Raw genomic sequence first — 17,129 nt, 5'->3', positions numbered from 1 at the left:
ACCCATTATAGCTACTATATATCTATAACACTCCATCCATTTTTTCTTTAACATCTATCTATTATATATATATATATATATATATATATATATATATTTGCTTTTATTGTGTGTTTTTTGTTCCTCTACCCAAGAGTAGAGTGCTCCACCATAGTTGTAAGCAACTTGTTAGGTGTCCTCTCAAATGGGTCCCCCCCACCCTCCCTTGTGCTAAACCTCTAGCTATGCCTCTGGGTGAAAGATTTTGGAAAGGAAGACAGTCATTGTGACAATAGAATTGGAGAGTGAAACCGAAAACATTTTTTACATACCTCCAACAGCAAAAAGGAAAGTCAGGCTCTTGCCTTTAGTCCCTAGTAGTGAATAGTTTCTGGAGCCAAAGGCCATGGAAAGTTAGATTGTTCGATGAGTAATCCTGGCTGCAAATTAAGATATAACAGGTTAATCCCAAAGAGATACAAAAGGATACATTTGCATAGCGCAACAATGAGACAAAAAGTTGCCCATGTTTAACATTATATAAATACTGCAGAGAAATGAATGGGCTGGAGAGGTGGTTGGTATGCTAGAGTAGTTTATTACTCTCTTGGAATGTTAATATTGCGCACGCTCTCAGCCAGGGTCTCATAAAACACTAGAGGCAGACCATGGAAACCAGCTGTACACTATGAAAGATAAAAGCTCTCACAGCAAGAGAATGACAGCAGATCAAAAAAACAAGTAAATTGCAAGTGTGCTTATTTTCATGCTAACAAATTAAAGCAATGTAATAACTTAAGACCCCTCTAAAACGTAAAATTAGCCAGTCCTGAAGGAGTTAACATCCAGACGGCAGAGACAGCTGTTTATATATAGCAATTGCAATTCTAACATAATATCCTGGTGCTCGAGTGGATGCTAGCGCTGGCGTTACAGTCTACTCAAACATGGACTGAACTTTGTATGAGATCTCGGTGTGTGACACAATTGAATTAACAGATGTGCGCGTATGTTACAGATTGCTTGTTATACAGTATGCTTACCTAGAGTAATATGAGAGCTTAGACGTTAGTTAGGCCAAATCAAATAGTCAATTGGAAGCCACTGGATGTTTTGACATGAAACAAAAATATATAATATATGCTAGAAATATTTAATTTTCTGCACAGAACCACAAGTGAAGGCACCATTGAATTAGCTTCTCCTGGGATGTAAGTGGTGAATGCTGGGGAAGGGTGAAGGCCAATACATTATATAAATTTACACCAGATCATACATCTAAATGGTAACACAGCTTCTAAGATTAAAAACTGGTCACAGTAAATGTACAATGGATAACGCTGCCAGCTAATATTTTGTTATATGGATGATACATCACATTTGCTGCTCCTCAATATCAGCCAAAGCGTCGGGTTCATTACTAGACTAAACATGTACAGAAAATAAAAGCCAGATCCAGTCTTCTTACTCACATTAGGTAGTACGCTGCAGAAATTAAGGAAGATTAATATCCAAAGCTTCTAGGAAAATAAATTGATTATGCCTCCATCACAGCTCCTTACATTCCATGACCAAAAATAGGTCAAACTGGATCACCCTGCCTTAATCCAAAATGCAAGCGTCAGCTGGAGAACCGCAAGTAGGTAGTGGTTGTATACTTACAAAAAGGGTGGAAATACTATCAACCGGGCCCCATGCCATAGTTTAAGCTCACTAGCCGGTATCTTAGAGAAAGATACAGAATTGAAACCCAAGGTTACTGTCATGGGGTTACCGCAACAGTGTGGAGCCAGAAGATCGCAGGATCTGACTGCTCCTACTCCGGCACTGAGAAGAAGCACTTCTTCATTTTAAATGTGTTTAACCCCTGTTCTGCCAGAAGGAATAATCGGCCATGTTGGAAATCCCTGTGCTCACAGCTATGATCGGTTAGCCACTCCTTTCCCCTTTATAATCTGGGCTCTGTTACAAATCCTTGTCAGAGCTAGCATTTGCTGTATGTCTAACGGAGGGAGAGAAGTTAATATAAGGAGAGTTGAAGGAGTTATCAGTGACTGTTGCTTGATTTCTATGTGTTCCAATTCCCTAGCCTTCTCTTTTTGTTTATTCCCCTACCTCCACGCCCTGATGCATTCCTCTGTTATATGTACAATTGTGGCCAAAAATATTGACACCCCTGCAATTCTGTCAGATAATACTCAGTTTCTTCCTGAAAATGATTGCAATCACAAATTATTTGGTATTATCTTCATTTAATTTGTCTTAAATGAAAGAACACAAAAGAGAATGAAGCAAAAAGCAAAACATTGATCATTTCACACAAAACTCCAAAAATGGGCCAGACAAAAGTATTGGCACCCTCAGCCTAATACTTGGTTGCACAACCTTTAGCCACAATAACTGCGACCAACCGCTTCCGGTAACCATCAATGAGTTTCTTACAATGCTCTGCTGGAATTTTAGACCATTCTTCTTTGGCAAACTGCTCCAGGTCCCTGATATTTTGACTTCTCCAAACTGCCATTTTTAGATCTCTCCACAGGTGTTCTATGGGATTCAGGTCTAGACTCATTGCTGGCCACCTTAGAAGTCTCCAGTGCTTTCTCTAAACCATTTTCTAGTGCTTTTTGAAGTGTGTTTTGGGTCATTGTCCTGCTGGAAGACCCATGACCTCTGAGGGAGACCCAGCTTTTTCCGACTGGGCCCTACATTATGCTGCAAAATTTGTTGGTAGTCTTCAGACTTCATAATGCCATGCACACGGTCAAGCAGTCCAGTGCCAGAGGCAGCAAAGCAATCCCAAAACATCAGGGAACCTCCGCCATGTTTGACTGTAGGGACCGTGTTCTTTACTTTGAATGCCCCTTTTTTTCTCCTGTAAACTATGTTGATGCCTTTGCCCAAAATGCTCTACTTTTGTCTTATCTGACCACAGAACATTCTTCCAAAACATTTTAGGCTTCTTTCAGGTAAGTTTTGGCAAACTCCAGCCTGGCTTTTTATGTCTCGGGGTAAGAAGTGGGGTCTTCCTGGGTCTCCTACATACAGTCCCTTTTCATTCAGACGCCGACGGATAGTACGGGTTGACACGGTTGTACCCTCGGACTGCAGGGCAGCTTGAACTTGTTTGGAGGTTAGTCGAGGTTCTTTATCCAACATCCGCACAATTTTGTGTTGAAATCTCTTGTCAATTTTTCTTTTCCGTCCACATCTAGGGAGGTTAGCCACAGTGCCATGGGCTTTAAACTTCTTGATGACACTGCGCACGGTAGACACCGGAACATTCAGGTCTTTGGAGATGGACTTGTAGCCTTGAGATTGCTCATGCTTCCTCACAATTTGGTTTCTCAAGTCCTCAGACAGTTCTTTGGTCTTCTTTCTTTTCTCCATGCTCAATGTGGTACACACAAGGACACAGGACAGAGGTTGAGTCAACTTTAATCCATGTCAACTGGCTGCAAGTGTGATTTAGTTATTGCCAACACCTTTTACGTGCCACCGGTAAGTTACAGGTGCTGTTAATTAAACAAATTAGAGAAGCCTCACATGATTTTTCGAACAGTGCCAATACTTTTTGTCCACCCCCTTTTTTATGTTTGCTTTAGGACAATTCTTTTTGTGTTTTTTCATTTAAGACAAATTAAATGAAGATACTAAAAACAGAATTTGTGTTTGCAATCATTTTCAGGAAGAAACTGAGTATTATCTGACAGAATTGCAGGGGTGTCAATACTTTTGGCCACAACTGTATGCGAGTGAATATTTTGCATGCCTGGAGTTTTGTTAACCCTTGTTTGCGTTGCATTGTCAGGTTGGTGTACTATGGTGCACAGTAGTGCCCCTCTTCCCTGGGTAGGGGAAGAGAACAGATTGAAGGCTAACTCAGAAGATAAGGCAACGGTGTAGGCCCTGGCATCTTCACTGTCAGAAGTATTCCAGGGAGTAGGGTGAGCTATGGCACCCCCCTAGTGTTAGGGAAAGGGAAGGATCCCCTTTTCTGGGTCATCCAACAGCTGGGTTGTGACACCAGGGAATCCCCAGGGGCTAAAACAGTGTCTAACTCCACAGCGGAGAGTTTATTACACTTAGTTTTGAAGATCTCCCATACTCCATATGGACGCTTAGGCCATATTCATACATTCAGTATTTGGTTCAGAAGTAGTGCATGTGTTTCTATTCTGTATTTTGCGGACTATAAGATGCACTTCTCCCCCAAATTTAGGAGGAAAATGGGGGTGCATCTTATAGTCTGAATGTAGCTTACCAGGGAAAGGGGCGAACCAAGGTCACAGGAGGCAGGATTGCTGCTCCAGGAAGTCAGCGCAATGACTAGCAGAGATCTCAATCTGCGCATGCGCCGCAGCGGTGGCCATTTTCTTGAAGCCCACCACCAAGAGAGCAATGTGTAGAGCAGGGATTCCGCTCCTGTCCACACTGCAGACATTTTTGTAAAGCCCACTTCTGGGACACCCCCCTCCTCCCAGTCCAGGGCCCACAGCATTGCCCAGCTCCTGCTGCAGCCAGCTTCCTGTAGCAGCGACCCGGTCTGCTGTGAACCTGCTTCACCACCACTACCCCGGTAAGCCAAGTTTGCACTACAAGCTGGACCCCCATTTGACACTTTAAAACATTTAACTATTTTTCCTGTTGAGGACAGAGCAAAGTACTGCAGCCCGCAGGCATCAGGAAAAGTCAGAGAGACTCCCTCTAAAGGTTTTCTATGGGGTTGAGATCTGGAAACTGGCTAGGCCACTCCAGGACCTTCATATGCTCCTTACGAAGCCACTTCTTCGCTGCCCTGGCGCTGTGCTTGGGATCATTATGCTGAAAGACCCATCCACGTTTCATCTTCAATGCCCTTGCTGATGGAAGGAGGTTTGCACTCTAAATCTCACAATACATGGCCCCATTCATTCTTTCATGTACACAGATCACTTATCCTGGTCCCTTTGCAGAGAAACAGCCCCAAAACATGATGTTGCCACACCAATGCTTCACATTAGGTATGGTGTTCTTTGGATGCAACTCAGCATGCTATCTCCTCCAAACGAGAGTTGTTTCTACCAAACAGTTCTACTTTGGTTTCATCAGACCATATGACATTCTCCCAATACTTTTCTGGATAATCCAAATGCTCTAGCAAAATTCAGACTGGCCCACACATGTACTGGCTTAAGCAGGGGGACACGTCTGGCACTGCAGGATCTGAGTCCCTGGTGGCGTAGTGTGTTACTGATGGTAGCCTTTGTTACGGTGCTCCCAGCTCTATGCAGGTCATTCACTAGGTCCCCCGTGTGGTTTTGAGATTTTTGCTCACTGTTCTTGTAATCATTTTGACCCCACGGGGTGAGATCTTATGTGGAGCTCCAGAACGAGGGAGATTATCAGTGGTCTTGTATGTCTTCCATCATCTTATTATTGTTCCCACAGTTGATTTCATCATACTAAGATTATTGCCTATTGCAGATTCAGTCTTCCCAGCCTGGTGCACGGCTAATTTAGTTTAGTGTCCTTCGACAGCTCTTTGGTCTTCATCATAGTGGAGTCTTGAGTGTGACTGTTTGAACTTGTTATCAGTATAAAAAGACACCTGTCCGCAACCTCAAACAGGTGCCATTACTACATGTTATGAGTGGAGGACAGAGGAGCCAGAAGGGACAGGTCTGTGAGAACAAGAAATCTTGCATGTTTTTAGGTGACCAAATACTTAATTTTCCACCATAATTTGCAAAATAAATTGTGCCAAATCAGAGCTGGTGATTTTCTGGATTTTTCTCATTTTGATTCTCATAGTTGCGAGGAGATTGGAACAAAACAAAATCCTCTAAACTGCATGCTCGCAAACGCCAGAAGCCTGACAAACAAGATGGAAGAACTAGAAGCAGAAATATCTACAGGTAACTTTGACATAGTGGGAATAACCGAGACATGGTTAGATGAAAGCTATGACTGGGCAGTTAACTTACAGGGTTACAGTCTGTTTAGAAAGGATTGTAAAAATCGGAGAGGAGGAGGGGTTTGTCTCTATGTAAAGTCTTGTCTAAAGTCCACTTTAAAGGGAGGATATTAGCGAAGGGAATGAGGATGTCGAGTCTATATGGGTCGAAATTCATGGAGGGAAAAATGGTAACAAAATTCTCATTGGGGTCTGTTACAAACCCCCAAATATAACAGAAACCATGGAAAGTCTACTTCTAAAGCAGATATACAATTATTAGGTTCTGTAGAAGGACGTAGATCTGGGGATTTATTATGATGGAATATAGGCTGAACTGGATGGACAAATGTCTTTTTTCGGCATTACTATGTTACTTATGTCGTCAATTACAGGCCTCATGTTTTTAAGTGGGAGAAATTGCACAATTGGTGGCTGACTAGATACTTTTTTCCCCACTGTAATAAAAGCTCCTTTTCTTCCCTTACAGGTCGGGTTGTCGGCAGATATATAACATTATACAGTAGAATGTTGTATATCAGCCCTGAAAGGTGGTGGCCGCAACTCATACCTGCCCAACCCTGTGACAGGTTCACTTTAAGATCGCACAATGCTTTTTTTGCATCGCAAATAAACCAAAAACTCATCTTCGTGCCGCTTAGAAACGGATCCGTTAAACAGAATGCCCTAATGTGATGTAAACCTAGCCTAACGCTATGTAACGGATCCGTTAACGCACCCATAAACTTCAGTTAGAGTAACATCCCAGCACAAGTCAAAACGGCATGCGTTAGCGATGGTCCATTACTTTGTGACGCACCTTCGAACGCGGAAAACTGTGTTTCCAGATACGTTACGGCGAATACACAGCAAACGGAAGCGTTCGCTGTGCATTGAACTCTATTGCTTACACATGCCGATGCAATAAAACCATGCAGTAACGTATGCATTAGTGCGATCGCAAAAAAATAGGACAATTTGAGACAAATTGTTAGCGCATCCGTTTAATGGATCCGTTAAACAGAATACCCTGTGAACCTAGCTTTACAGTTCCAGCGAAGTAGATGGAATTTCTAGAAATCTCACGCCCACTGTTTTGTTTGTTTGTTTTTAACAGCATAAACTGACCAGTTTCGCTTACAGGTTTGGTTCCAGTCTGGCACTGGGTGTGATTTAAAAGAAATGTAGACAAATCTTAATTTTGTGCTGTCAAACATATAAGGCAAAGTAGCCTTTAATGCAAACATGTAAATCACATTTAAAAAGAGATTGTCCATGAAGTAGACACCTTCTCAATCCCTAGATTTCTCCCCTTGCAAAACAACACCTAAAGTTACTTATGGTGTAAATGCCGTTGAAGCAGTGTCGCTACTGGTTCTCTCAGGGATCACAACATTGTTATGTTACGCAATCCCTGAGGCCAAATCAGTGGCTACATCATTCTCCCTGAGGCCAATCAGTCGCTACGTGATTCTCTCCATCTTTGGACAAATCACATACATCCAGAGGAAGTTAGTGAAGGGGCTGCTGATTTGTGGCAGGGATCGCGTGACAATATCACAACCCATGGGAGAACCAATGCCAACACCACTGGAACAGAGTGTTACGGAACCACTCAGCACCCAGAATATGTTGTGCCCTTATATGTATGTATAATAGGTTCCATGTGAGATGCATGTCCCTAGTGCATCAGCCCACAGTCTGCGCCCCTGGGCAGAGGGGACACGATATTCCCCTTTTGTCCGTACCCCACCTTTGTAATTCCCACAGTAAATATCGGCAGGCTCCGGCCACCTGCGGCTATTGTAATGTATGTCTGGCCTGCCGCTTTTCTATTGGCCTGCCCTCTGTATCTGTGTGATATATTCTGTGTCCTGTGAGTAAAGTGTTGTCAGACTGGAAATACGTGGAGAAGCAGTGATCTTTTATATGCGCCCATGTAACCAAGCAATTCCAGCCAGTGTCCTTCATTCAGACTCCAGCCAAAGCAGAGTGGACCTCCTGAAACACGGGGTGGTACTGAAAGAGGAACCCCAGCTTGGTAGACCCCGTTACAGATAGTATAGATGTTCTTTTACTAGGGGGAGGGGGGAATATAGGAATTGAAAAGGTGTTGCCTGAGATTGGACAAACGTTGGCTGAACCCACCAACATACAGGTTCAGCCAACAATCTACTGCGTACAGAACCCACCTACCACCCCACCCAACAATCTAATGTTTACAGGGTGACCCCTCACCTTTTCCGATATACACTGCTCAAAAAAAAAAAAAAACACAGGGAACACTTAAACAACAGAATATAACGCCAAGTAAATCAAACTTCTGTGAAATCAAACTGTTCCCATAGGAAGCAACATAATCAATTTCACATGCTGTTGTGCAAATGGCATAGACAACAGATGGAAATTATTGGCAATTATCAAGACACACAAAAAAGGAGTGGTTCTACAGGTGGGGACCCACAGATCACATCACAGTACCAATGCTTTCTAGCTCCTGGTAGCATGGGACGGACTCTACAACCCACATAAGTGGTTCAGGTAGTGCAGCTCATCCAGGATGGCACACCTATGCGAGCTGTGGCAAGAAGGTTTGCTGTGTGTCAGCGTAGTGTCCAGAGGCACTACCAGGAGACAGGCCAGTACACTAGGAGATATGGAGGTGGCTGTAGGAGGGCAACAACCCAGCAGTAGGACTGCTACCTCAGCCTTTGTGCAAGGAGGGACAGGAGGAGCACTGCTAGAGCCCTGCAAAATGACCACAAGCAGGCCACAAATGTGCATGTGTCTGCACAAATGGTTAGAAACCGACTCCATGAAGATGGTCCAAGTACCCAACGTCCACAGATGGGGGGGTGGGTTGTGCTCACAGGCCCAACATCGTGCAGGACGCTTGGCATTTGCCACAGAATACCAGGATTGGAAAATTCACCAACGGCATCCTGTGCTCTTCACAGATGAAAGCAAGTTCACACTGAGCACATGTGACAGACGTGACAGAGTCTGGAGATGCCGTGGAGAGCGATATGCTGCCTGCAACATCCTTCAGCATGACCGGTTTGGCAGTGGGTCAGTAATGGAGTGGGGTGGCATTTCTTTGGAGGGCCGCACAGCCCTCCATGTGCTCGCCAGAGGTAGCCTGACTGCCATTAGGTACCGAGATGAGATCCTCAGACCCCTTGTGAGACCATATGCTGGTGCGGTTGGCCCTGGGTTCCTCCTAATGCAGGACAATGCCAGACCTCATGTGGCTGGAGTGTGTCAGCAGTTCCTGCAAGATAAAGGCATTGAAGCTATGGACTGGCCCGCCCGTTCCCCAGATCTGAATCCGATTGAACACATCTGGGACATCATGTCTCGCACATCCACGAACGTCACGTTGCACCACCGACTGTACAGATGCTTTAGTCCAGGTTTGGGAGATCCCTCAGGAGACCATCCCTCGCCTCATCAGGAGCATGCCCAGGCGTTGTAGGGAGATCATACAGGCACGTGGAGGCCACACACAACTACTGAGCATCATTTCCTTGTCTTGAGGTATTATCACTGAAGTTGGATCAGCCTGTAACTTCATTTTCCACTTTGATTTTGAGCATCATTCTAACTCCAGACCTCCGTGGGATATTAGTTGTGATTTACGTTTTTAGGTTTTATTTTTCTCAACACACTCCACTATGTAATGAATAAAGATTTTCAACTGGAAAATATTCAGTGATATCTAGGAGGTGGGATTTTAGTGTTCCCTTTATTTTTTTTGAGCATTGTAGTTTAGTTACGAAAAGTAGACTGAAGCACCCATATGTTTAGTTTTCAAGCTTTACATGTAAAGAACATTCCTATTCATTAACTAAAAGCAAAAAGCCCAGAAACTGAGGAACTGAAAAAAAATAGATTAGAAAGTTGCTTAACTTTATTAGGTCTTAAAAGAAAACCGATCAAACTGACATTTTACATGACAAAACCTCATGATCAATAATAGAATCAGATTGTATGGGATTTGGAAAACCTAGGGCCCGATTCATTATTGCTTTTGCACTGTTTCATTTTCAGTATTTTGTGCCTTGTTTTTACACCCTATTCACCTTTCCATTTGCATCTTTTGAAATCCCCCCCCGTTCCCCATTTAGTAATGCTGAGCACAATTTAAAGGTTTTCAGATGTCTTCTCCCGATTCATTTGTGACTTAAAATGTCGCAAAAATTTGTCTCTAAATGTACTAGAGTCTAACTCAGCGATTTTTGCGACATTTTTTCAAAATGTGACTTTTTGCACTAAAATTACAAACGTTTAAAGACTGAAGGAAAAAAAAAATTCCTTTGTGCAAAATTCATCAACAACATGTACCATGTTGATGAATTTGGCGCATAAAAAAAAAAAAGAAAAAAGTTGAGAATGGAGATTTTAGGAAATCCTGACTCATTAGGCAGTGGTAATTCAGCTCCATTTTTCTATGCTTTACACAGCAGCTCTGCCCATTTACAGTGGCTGCTGTATGCAAGCACAAAACCAATGTTAGCTCAGACTGTTCTTGCTGTGGTGGGTGCACGGATACAAGAATTATACAGAGGCGAGCGGCAGGTGGGTATACAATTCTTCTAAAATTAGATAATTTATTACTTACTTCATGGTGCCATAATGCCACCCACACACGCAGGACTGATCACTACTAATCATTGTTGTATTATTACTCTGCTGCAAATATCCTTAAAAAGGACCTGACAGATACATGCTGCACAATCCAGGGGTAGCGTGTATCAGGCACTGGATGCATGATTTCAGCCGTGTAAGTTTGACTCTGATCCACTGCAGCGTTTCAAAGAAAAACAAACTTTAAAAGCCGCCAAGGATAGAGCCACTACAGCATGTGCCCCGCCGGCTTCTTCCTGCCCGCTCACCCCGAGTGACAGGTCTCTTCCTGCGTGCATGTATAGGGAGAAGTCTCACGCCAGGAAAGAGGAGAAGCCAACGTAGACCCACCTTTCAGACAAGTCACTCGTGCAGGTTGGTCCCCGGAGGATTTTGAAAGCGTTGCAGCGTTTCAGAGTCAAACATGATTGGCTGAGATAATAAAACCAGTGTCTGATACACGCTGCTCTATCCACTGGTTTGCAGTTTGACATTACTATAGTATGTGCACTAAAACCACTTTTACACTTATTATGGGGTATGAGGGCAGCAAGTCCAAGCTTTTCTACATCTTTTGTAGAGCAGAGGTTTGCTTCAAAACGGACAATGACCGAGTGTCCAGATTCTCCAACCCTCAAATCAGCTGCTGCCAAATCAATGGAAGACCATGTTATATGGACAGACTTATATTTGAAGGAACGTTTAAAAAAGTTTAAAAAAAATAGAGAACTTTACTTTCAATAGTGCACCCAAGAAATTGCTTTACAGGGGGAAAAAAAAATAAAAAAAAATAAAAAGAGGCTATATTTAGTCTGAGCATCGAAATCAGAAGGACAGCCAGAGACCTTGCATTTTGAGGACATTCTTAATACGAATACACCATACCTAACACATTTGCAGTACGTCAGATCATTTGTCTACAAACACTTTTTAACACTGCAGCTTTTGGCAAAATGTATACTACCTTTTTATTTTTACACTGGGCCACAGATGTGCAATACACATGTTTTAAATCATACATACTTTTTTTTGCCTGTGGTTGACTTGAAAAATCGGTTTGGAAATATTGCTGAATTTTAACGTACCACTTTAGATGCAAAAGACCTCAGTGCTTTTGTGTTAACTTAAAATATTCAGACAAATGTGTTAAAGGGTATGTTTAAAACATTGTAGACAGTGGAAATTATCAGATATGAAGGTTTATTTCCTTCAAATGAAAACCCTTCTCAGAGCAGCCTACAGATACACGAATAAAGGTGTCCGTCAGACAGTAAAAAGTATGTTGGGTGGAGCCCATGGATTTTTAGCCAGGACATGGCCTACACTATACCTCCAGTGGCCAAGGGACCTGTAAACAATTGATTGGGGAGGGGGGTGTTAGGTCAACAATATCAGCTCTGTGGGTGGTGTCTATCCCAAGTATAGGTTACCAAATGTTTCAGTTCTGGACAGCTCCTTTCATAATAGCATTCTACATTTACATTGACATTTTCAGACCACATATACGGACGTTAAAATGAACAGCTACGAAATGCTACGTCGACTCTTAAGTCTCTTTCAGACTTTTCTGTTATCTCGTCTATTAAAACAACAACTGAGTCATCAATGACCGTCAGATGATTGGTCAGGGTTGGTTTCATCACTTTTTTTTAACCGATGAAGGAAAAAAAAAAAAAGAACAAAAAAAAAAAGTTTCTCCACCGTCTATCAGTGAAAATCAGACAACACATGGATAGTTTTCGAATGCGGTCAGATTTTTTCACTGACCCATAGACTTGCAATGCTGATTTTGATCCGACTGATTAATATTAGACATATCTATAAGTTTGGACGGACCACTCGGTCAGGAGGAGAAACCAAATCAGATGTGAACAACCACATAGCCAGTCATAGTGCATAGAGTGCAATCATGGAGAGGGAAAAAAAAAAAAAAAAAAAGGAGGATAGCACTAGTGAGGCCTTAGTCATAACGGACAACTGTTGCAAGGTCTGATGTAGCCGATTACCTCATTTCATTTGAGCTTGTCATTTAGGATAAAAAAAACACTAAAAGGGTATATCCGGGATTTTTTTTTTTTAATTAAATGTTGTTACAGAACCCCCAGCACCAAGAATATGTTATGCAGTATATATTATGTATAATAGGTTCCATGTGAAATGCATCAGTCCACAGGCTGCGCCCCTGGGCAGAGAGGACAAGATATCTCCCTTCTGTCCTCCCCCACCTTTGTAATTTCCCCAGTAAATATCAGCAGGCTGCGGCTATTGTAATGTATGTCTGGCCTGCTTTTTCTATTGGCCTGCCCTGTGTATCGGTGTTATATATTCTGTGTGCTGTAAATAAAGTGTGTTCTTTTAGACTGGAAATACGTGGAGAAGCAGTCAGCTTTTATATGCTCTCACGTAACCAAGGAATTCCAGCCAGCGTCCTTCATTCAGAATCCAGCAAAAGCAGAGTGGACCTCCTGAAACACGGGGGTGGTACTGAAAGAGGTACCCCAGCTTGGTAGACCCCATTACAAATGTACCCAAGCACTAACAGGCAGGTAATTGCAGCTTACCTGCCTGTTGAGCATGGCACTGTTCTTCTCCAGCACAGACTTCTGCTGTCGGTGATTCAGAAGCCTCTGCTGTCACGTCTACAGAGTAGAGGCTTCTTTTCCGCTCCACTCTGTCAATGGGGTGATACTTCCAGCATCATTCCAATTGACAGCCAGATCCCCGCTGCCTAACTGGGGAAGCTGTCAGTCAGAATGACGGAAGTCGTGTCAGCTGAATCCTTAGCAGGAGCGGTATGTGACTGCTCTGTGCTGGGGAACAACAGTGCCATGCACAACAGGCAGATAAGTCGCAACTACATACCTGTAAGGCTACTTTCACACTGGCGTTTTTTGCCAGATGTCGCAATGCGTAGTTTATGGCAAAAAACGCATCCTGCAAAGTTGTTTGCAGGATGCGTTTTTGCCCCATAGATTAACATTAGCGACGCATTGCAACGCTTTGCCACACGTCGCAACCGTCATGCGACGGTTGCGCCGTGCTGTGGCAGACTGCCGGGAGCAAAAAATGTTACATGTAACGTTTTTTGCTCCTGACGAACCGCTTTTTCCGACCACGCATGCGCGGCCGGAACTCCGCCCCCACCTCCCCGCACCTCACAATGGGGCAGCGGATGCGCCGGAGAAATGCATCCGCTGCACCCGTTGTGCATTGTGTCAAACGCTAGCGTCGGAATCTCTGCCCGACGCATTGCGACGGGGAGATTCCGACGCTAGTGTGAAAGTAGCTTTAGTGCATTTTTTGTATTTTTGTAAAGTTCTGGATATACTAATTAACGTTCAGGGGGATTCAAAGCTATCAATTATATATTGAATGGTACCAACATTCTGTTCTGATACCAATTTATTATTTGTGACCTATACCATTATAGACACCTTGTTCGATGTACCAAATTTTAAATGCATTTTTTTCTTCAATATCTTTTATAAATATTTACTATATCTTTTAGATATACTTCACTCACAGCGGCGCTGTTGCCCACGGCAACTAGTCTCAGGAGGTGGACTGGCATGTTTTTTGCAAACTGGAGGATATGGTTCCCGGCTGTGATCTGGAGGATACTGTGTACTGTGTATTGCTGTGAGTAAAGAGACATTAAACATGGCGGTGCAGTCGCCTACGGCAACCGGTCAGAGGTGGAATGGCCTGTTTAGTGACTAATCCAGAGGATATGTGCCCAGCTATGAACCAGCAGTAGACTGTCCTGCTACCCGGCTGCGATCCAGAGGATATCGTGTGCTGTATATGAGTTGAACATTAAAGAGACTTGTTTTGAACTTTGCTTGGTTACTGGCTCATCACTGAGCAGCAAGGATACCGCTGCACTACAGCATGTACACAATCTATATTTATATACTATTCTGGAAATGGGTAAACAGTATGTGATGGTTGCAGTCATATTAAAAGATCAGATTTGGCTTATCGTTTTTCGGCATTAGCCCGCACGTCACCATAAGTTGCGTCACTTGTGTAAAAATCTGTAGGGTGAATAAGGGTTCCCACATAACTAGGACAGAAGGGTTAAACGGACATCTGTTGTCTATTTTTAGATCAATGGAGAATGGCTTCACTAGAGTATAGTTGAAAACATATGTTCCATCCCGGCTGCCTTGTCCCTGCGACTGTGGAATAGAATGATATTTCTTGGAGGTGACACGACTTTTGCAGTTTCTGGAAGCCAAAGCTCGGCTGGAGTAAGCCTTAACCACAGCGTCTGTTTATATAAAATATACCTTTAAGCAAAACATTATAAAACCAAATTACAACTTTCACTTGTAATCACAGCGTTGGGCGGACACAACAGCACAATTTCATGTAAAATGCATCCGTTCTGCAATCAGCACCATTACATTCATGCTAGAAACGTAGCAGCTACTATTCCATTAGGTCACAAATCAATAAGTTACACTAAATGTCTACGTGGGCAAATGGTGGAGTCACTGTTCACTAGGACACCATGCGTTGGGGCATTGGCACAATATCCGTGTGCAATAATAGATTTAATATCTGCCCATTAGTGCTCTACTGTACCTTAATGGCCTGTAAATGTTCCTGACCACATTGCATTATCTCCACAATCACCTTCAGGGCAGCATGGTGGCTCAGTGGTTAGCATTGCAGCCCTGTAGTCCTGGGTTCAAATCCCACCAAGATCATCATCTGCAAGGAGTTTGTATGTTCACCTGGTGTTTCCTTCGGGTACTCCGGTTTCCTCTCACACTCCAAAGACATACTGATTGGGAATTTAGATTGTGAGCCCCATCGGGGACAGTGATGATAATGTGTGCAAACTGTAAAGTGCTGCGGAATATGTTAGAGCTATATAAAAATAAAGATTATTATTATTCTTAAGGCTATGTTCATATCATTTTTTTTAATGCACATCAGTGGCTTTTTCGGGGCTCCCATCTGCATCCCAGAAAAACAATACCCAGACATAGTCACCTTTTTTGAGTCGGGCAGAGCAGTCATTCAAAGGATGTCAGAGCACAAAGTGACTCCATCTGCTTCATTGGCCCCATCGATGGATCCACCACAATCATTTTTTTATTTTGCAAAGCTTTAGATTGAAGATCCAACAGAGCCATGGACAGGCGGCTAAAACATGATTGCATCTGTGGGCTGGGTGCACGGTAAATATGAGGGTCAGTGTACACCCAATTTAAAAAGGTGTTATAAAAGACTGAGATATCCCGTCTGTAAGATAGGCAATGATGAGATCAGCAGGGAGTCTGAAGCCTAGTACCCCAAGAGCAATTGTTACCAGGTCCCAAAGCTGCTGCAGGTGTGCAGAGCCAAAACACCACAGCCGCATATAATGTAGTGGCTTTTCTCGGACTACAACTCCGCTCCTATTGAATGGGAACTGGTACAGTGGGTTGTAAGTAGTGCCCCATACAAGAACCCCACTCACATGAACATTAATAACCTATCGAAAGGATAGCGGATCATAGGTTTAAAAAAGGTGGTCCAGGACTATACTGGAGAGCCATATAAAATGATGCCGATTTCCCATGCGTCATCGTTAGAGCGCAATGTATTACATTGTACAAACAGAGAAACAAAACAACCAGAGCGGGATCTACTCTTGAGCAATTACTCTCCACTGCAGACTAAAGGTACCGTCTCACAGTGGCACTTTGGTCGCTACGACGGCACGATCCGTGACGCTCCAGCATCGTAGACTGCGGTCACACTTCGCAATGCACGGCGCTGGAGCGAGAATTTCATGACGTATTTGCGATGTAGAATCAGCAGAGGAGGTGGAGAATATCGTGCACACCTTTGTTACACGATGCGATCATGCCGCCACAGCGGGACACTTGACGACGAAAGAAAGTTTCAAACGATCTGCTACGACGTACGATTCTCAGCGGGGTCCCTGATCACAGTAGCGTGTCAGACACCGCGAGATCGTAAGTATATCGCTGGAACGTCACGGATCGTGCCGTCGTAGCGACCAAAGTGCCACTGTGAGACGGTACCCTAAGGTAACACTTACGTTCAGAGCTTCAGCCATCATATAGTAGAAGTAGAGTTGCACGCAGTTCTGCATTATCGTAGCGTACAGCAGTCATGCTACAAGTTGCAGTAAGAAGTCTTTATTGGAAGGGGGATCTAGGTCACAGAGCCCCCCTCAAAGACAGTCATTCAAGGAACTTCTTACTACTGGGATCAAAAAGGATCCCAAGAACAGGGCTTTGAAGAGTTCCATTCTGAATAAAGCAGTGGTCAAGCATGAGCATGGCAGCTTCATTTATGGCCTATGGGATTGCTGGAGATAGAGAGCTGTATCTGGCGGTTTTAAACAGTCCGGTGGGCAGTGAATGAATTGGTGGAGGGCACGCCCGACCTCCACTGCACTTGGATCGAGCATTACAGAGAATTAAAAGCAAGAAATACTTTATCACCACCTCATTAAAATAGTTGTATGGGCATTAAAAATATTCGACGAGTTTGAGTCTACATTACTCTTGATCTATGATTTGTTTTGGTGTATTGAAATACCTCTTCACAACTTTGCATGAGT

At 43.4% G+C, this 17,129-nt stretch overlaps 1 protein-coding gene and 1 long non-coding RNA gene across 7 annotated transcripts in view; one reads left to right on the top strand and one right to left on the bottom strand.

The window, feature by feature from the left end:
* TRIM13 (tripartite motif containing 13) overlaps nucleotides 1-17,129 on the bottom strand; it is a 341,054-nt gene that overhangs the window by 159,505 nt on the left and 164,420 nt on the right. For all 6 annotated transcript variants that reach the window (XR_011319413.1, XR_011319412.1, XM_069758870.1 and 3 more), the window contains one exon: nucleotides 312-419. The gene's annotated coding sequence lies outside the window, so the exon portion shown is untranslated. The remainder of the gene's footprint in view (nucleotides 1-311; nucleotides 420-17,129) is intronic.
* LOC138672327 (uncharacterized) lies at nucleotides 4,258-14,516 on the top strand. Its single transcript, XR_011319711.1, has 2 exons — nucleotides 4,258-5,876; nucleotides 14,049-14,516. It is a non-coding gene; the product is annotated as an uncharacterized lncRNA (long non-coding RNA).

Source organism: Ranitomeya imitator, chromosome 3 (genome assembly GCF_032444005.1).
Source record: "Ranitomeya imitator isolate aRanImi1 chromosome 3, aRanImi1.pri, whole genome shotgun sequence".
NCBI classification, from domain to species: Eukaryota; Metazoa; Chordata; class Amphibia; order Anura; family Dendrobatidae; genus Ranitomeya; species Ranitomeya imitator.
The sequence above is the reverse complement of the archived record's forward strand: the minus strand, read 5'-3'. Positions and strand labels throughout refer to the sequence as shown.